Source organism: Palaemon carinicauda, chromosome 1 (assembly GCF_036898095.1).
Source record: "Palaemon carinicauda isolate YSFRI2023 chromosome 1, ASM3689809v2, whole genome shotgun sequence".
NCBI classification, from domain to species: Eukaryota; Metazoa; Arthropoda; class Malacostraca; order Decapoda; family Palaemonidae; genus Palaemon; species Palaemon carinicauda.
The window spans coordinates 181,680,329-181,685,547 of record NC_090725.1 but is presented as its reverse complement, the minus strand read 5'-3'; the positions used below and the strand labels follow the sequence as shown (position 1 = coordinate 181,685,547).

The 5,219-nt window shown below is 35.7% G+C and overlaps 1 long non-coding RNA gene across 1 annotated transcript; it reads left to right on the top strand.

Annotated features, from left to right (window-relative positions):
* The first annotated feature begins 2,751 nt into the window (after positions 1 to 2,751).
* On the top strand, positions 2,752 to 3,834 carry LOC137643817 (uncharacterized). The gene is made up of 2 exons (XR_011045078.1): positions 2,752 to 2,876; positions 3,082 to 3,834. It is a non-coding gene; the product is annotated as an uncharacterized lncRNA (long non-coding RNA).
* Positions 3,835 to 5,219: the final 1,385 nt, after the last annotated feature.

The following is a 5,219-nucleotide window of genomic DNA, read 5'->3' as shown; positions in this document are numbered from 1 at the left end:
GATGTCCTAGTGTTAGTCATAGTAAACTATGATCTTATGCTGAAGAACACGTCCCTTTTTCAAGGCCTCTCAGGTTATGGGGATAGACACAATATGGAGAGGTATGCGGGCGGAGAGCAAAAGCTTTGCCAGCCTTCCATGCTTTCACTAGCACTGGCAACACTAGATGAATTCTCTTTTATAGTCTAAATGAAAGCACAGATAGAAATAATCAGTTCTGCAGATGCTTTCGAGCCAAAAATAACTACTCTCACTAGCTTCATCTTTGCAGCATACTCCCCAAAGGCAACTACATCAAGACCATTTCCAAAATGTGATGGTATCTCCTCCGCAAGCATATGGCAGAAAGTGATAATCTACCTCCTACCCACGGAACTCTGAGACAACATGTCCTGAGTTCATATTCAGGCCAGAGTGTGGGAACAGACCAGCATTGCTCTGCAGGATCCTCAGTTTGTCCCCTTACAGAATGGGTCCCACAATGAGTCAAATGGGCAATTGAAACCAACCATGACAGATACCCTTGCAGCTCCAAAGCATCATTGACTTGGTTAGCTGCCAATGCATAGTAGACTGATCTTCTGCCAGATGTTCTTGCAGAACAAAGAAATTATCCTGTATCGATCTATGGCAGTGCTTGAATGATAAGGACACACAGAATAAGTATGAAACTGATGATGACAATGATAGTGATGGCATGTAAAGACCCCTTAGTTGCATAAAAGATTAAACACGTTTTAGTCATGAGGAGCATGTTGGTTCTTAATAGACACTATCTTGGTAAAATGTTCATGTTTGATCACTTGTAAAACATTCAATAAAACGGAACATTTAAGTCAAATAAGTTTGCGGTTGAATCTAACTTATTTTTATACCACTGGATTCCTTTACCCCGAAAAGGGTGATTTATTTGTCCAAATCATACCTCCACGATGTTTAGAGGCTGATATATTGATGGAAACCATTATTAATGGCAGCCATTTTGTAAAATCGAGGATGGAGGCCTTATAGGTATCATGGCAAAATTGAAACATTATTTCTCTGATTACTTATATAGTAAAGTTCCCAAAATATATAGTTTTGATATTTTCCCAAAAAATCTGGTGAAATTATATAATGGGCCTGACTACGCTCTCTCTCTCTCTCTCTCTCTCTCTCTCTCTCTCTCTCTCTCTCTCTCTCTCTCTCTCTCTCTCTCTCTATAGATACAGCACACAATCATAGATACAGCACACAAACATAAACAATCTCATATATGAACATGCTTCATTGTGAATTGAAGCAAGAGAGGCTTTTTATTGGGTTTTATTGGTTTAAACATCTAGTAATCTTTTAAAATTTGAAGTCTGAAATTCCCTAAACAGTAACTTGAAATTTTACCCCACTTTGTTGTCCTGGAATAGCACATCTTTGTTGTTCGTATATTCTGTAGAAGAATAGTAGACCATTTTGTGTGATGTACTGTTGTACTTTAGAGCCCTTTTAACAAGATAGCTATCTATTGTGGAAAACACAAAAGCGCTCTCCTCAAGAATGGTTGTGCAAACAGACTTTGGAACTCTCGGGTGTTTTGTACAACAGCAAATACCTCTTATGGGATACATCTTTTGCCATCTTTTCAAGTCTAATGAACAAAGTTGAGTAAAGTACATCAGATCATATGGTTTTATCCATTAGGAATATAATTCAAGTCTCTAGTTAGCCCACTAGGGCATCCCAGTGTTTACATATGCGTGGGAAATATCTACGAAGTGAGTGGGTGTTTGCGCAATCCTTCAACAAGCAACCTCTGCAAAGTTCAGCTTCTGCTCTCTGCAACACTATACGGTCTTAAATCATGGTAAGTCTGAAAATTTAACATAGTATAGTTCAATTATTGTGTTTTATGATGAAATAATTGAAAGTAGTGTGCTGTTAGAGGCAATAAGTGAAATTCTTTCAAATACATGGTCAATATCTCGAACGGGAATTATGCGCAGCTTAGAGTAAACCACTAGCCTGGGTCTCCGGGAAAGGGTGAGCTGCACAGGTTACAGATACCATACTAATCCTTGAAGTGTTATATCGTAATGCAAGGTCTACCAGGAAACACTGGGTCTTCATTGTGGGTCAACTGGTACACATTTACATTGAATTATTGATGGATTTAGTGGCAACACTATCTAAGTGTTGTTACTTTTGTGTAATATTCTAATAAATAGTACTTTCTAGTTCCTTTTCTTAATGAAAGTGTATTTTAGGAGACAGAAATGATAATATCAACCCTATGTCTGTGTAATTTCAGTATAGCTTATTGTTATATAATTACTGTTAGTGGACTTCCAAGAGGTCTGAAAGACAACATTTACAATTACATTAAGTTTTTTTTTTTTTTTTTTTTTTTTTAGGATAGCCTAGGACTACATGGAATCTTTATTGGCATTTCCATAAGTTTATAAAACAAAACTTTTGTTCTTTTAATATAGCCTAGTAATACATAAAATCCTCCAAGGCCTTTTCAATGGTTTATAATCACTTTTTGTCCTTTTAGTATGGCCAGGTAATATTTCCAGCAAATTTAAGTTTACATGACGGATATAACCAAAAAATATACTCATGTGAGTGTGTGGCCATAAATGCTTTTATAAAAAAAAAAAAAAAAAAAATCACGTAACTGACTACAGTAGTATGATAGTGAAAACTGTAACTAATGTTTTATAGTTTTTTAGCTTCCAAAAACCCACTCTTATTCTTCGGCAGATGTGAAGCATATGTTGTTTGTTTTCAGTCAAAGCTATGAAAGCGAGATATAATTCTATAATGATCTGGAATCCATCTACTATGAGACCAACGACCTCGATTTTCTCATATATTTCATCGAGGAGGAACTGCATTTGGTGAGTTAATAGGGATAATTTCTATAGTTTACTGATTGTATTATTAATGATTAACTTTCATGATTTGTATTGAATTGTATAACCTCCTACCAGTTAGCTTTATTTACTATGTTAATGGGTTTATTGACAGCCCCTACTGAGTTTTCATCTTGATAAAGTTGCTTACCTTATTTTTTTCAACATGTTGGTTCTGTGACTCGTGTAGTGCTCGAGAAACTTCCAGAGCTGGACACCGAATCTGGTAAGGAGGAGGACAGCCAAACACCCCAAATGAAGAGGGTTGAGAACACAGGTGCCAAACTCAAGGAACAGGCGTGGAAGGATAACATCAGCTACCTTTACCTGCATGACTTCATCCACCCTGCCTCAGTATCCAGGTCATGCTTACAATGTCTGTTGTTGAGGACATTGTGTACCAGGTGTACCATTACGCCAGGTGTCATACACATCCCTGTTATGGAGGATTTTTGGTCACAATTGATGAGGATGCAGCAAGTGATAGATGTGATATTGTTTAAAAGTTTTCTGTTGATGAGGCCACTGATTCACTTAAACAGTAATAAGAATGCCCGCACCAACGCTGTCTGATTCTTCAGAATTTATATTCTTTTCAATGCAGTTACCAGAGAGTTCCTGAAGGTGGACAGAAAATATGATGTGTTCAACCGACTAAGTTTAATCCGAGAAACTGAAAACTCTGTTATAATATAACCAATGAGTAATATAAAAGTTACTCTCTCAAGAAGACATTAGATCTAATATGCATTGTAATCATCAATAGGGATCATAGTGAGGAAGAGAATGGTCAAACAAATCCTAACTCACCAACCAAAAAATAAGTCAGAGGATCATCTTTAACACCACGTCAATCACGAAGTAATGCCAGAATATGATTCAGTTACAACAACAGATGTTTAAAGGTTGAAATGCTGCTCATAAATAGAAAAGGGAACAGACATTGACATTGCCCTAGCAAGCAGGACAATGCCCTAGAGAATGACCATATATAAATATATATTTATATATATATATATATATATATATATATATATATATATATATATATATGTATATATATCATATATATATATATATATATATATATATATATATATACATATATCTATACATACATACATACATATATATATATATATATATATATATATATATATATATATATGATCAGCGTCCAAGCCCCCTCTCCACCTAAGACCAAGGAGGCCCAGGAATGCCTGCTGATGACTCAGCAGATAGACTTATAGGTTCCCCCAAAGCCCCCATCCTTAGTTCACAAGAATGGTGAAATTGAAGCAACCAAAGGAACTAACGAATCTGAGCAGGACTCGAACCCCTGTCTGGCTTTCATCAGTCAGGGAGGTTATCACATCGGAAAAAAGTTCAAGATATGTGAGAATCAACAGGAATACAATTTCTGGGTTGCTGCAACTTTCTATGAAGACATTTTTTAAAAGGATTGCAGATCTCGACAGTGACCGCAATATTTTTGTTGTTGACATGTTTACTCATAACAGATGTATGAAATCGTGCCTACCAAATTCCATGAGAAAAACAGAAAAACATCATCGACATGGGACACTATAAAAGAAATTAAAATTATTCAAGAGCTATAGATATCTTAAAACCTTTTCTTGAAGCAGGCTATGGATTCACTCTTAAGAATCCCAAGGAACTAATGAGAAATTTTGACGATGAGGTAAACTTACACAACAATAAAATAAAAGGATTCTTGCTTAAGTTAAACAAAGAGAGTATCACCTTCTGTGAATCCAAATTAAAGAATGAAACAATGTTTACCATTCTTTTCTTAACTAAATGCAGAAGAAATGGCAGCAAAAATCAGATCCTATGATTTTTTTGAAAAAAAAAAAAAAAAAAAAAAAAACTGGTGATGTTACCAGACAGGCCATGGAGGATATTAATTTCAACCTGTAGGAAAAATTTGGTGATGCCCCCATCCCTGCCCTTCTAGGGAAAACTTTAATGTCCGATGTTCTACTAACATTCTTCTCATCATTATTCAAAATTAAATTCTATATCCTACAAGTTGATCTAGTAGAAATTGAGAACGATGATGATAAGACTGCCGCTGCACAAAGATGATGTGCAGTTCAACTATACAGCTTGTTCTAGATCATATATTATGAAATGTTCCATCGGCTATTCCATCGGGAAAGAAAAACCTCCATACATGATGACAGCCCGCAATATACTTAATAAATGTAAAAGCAAAGAACTGATTATATCATTATATCGTCTCAGTCTGTCAAGTAACTACAATGAATCTTAACAGGAGGAGATATCTATATGTCATAAAGTCAT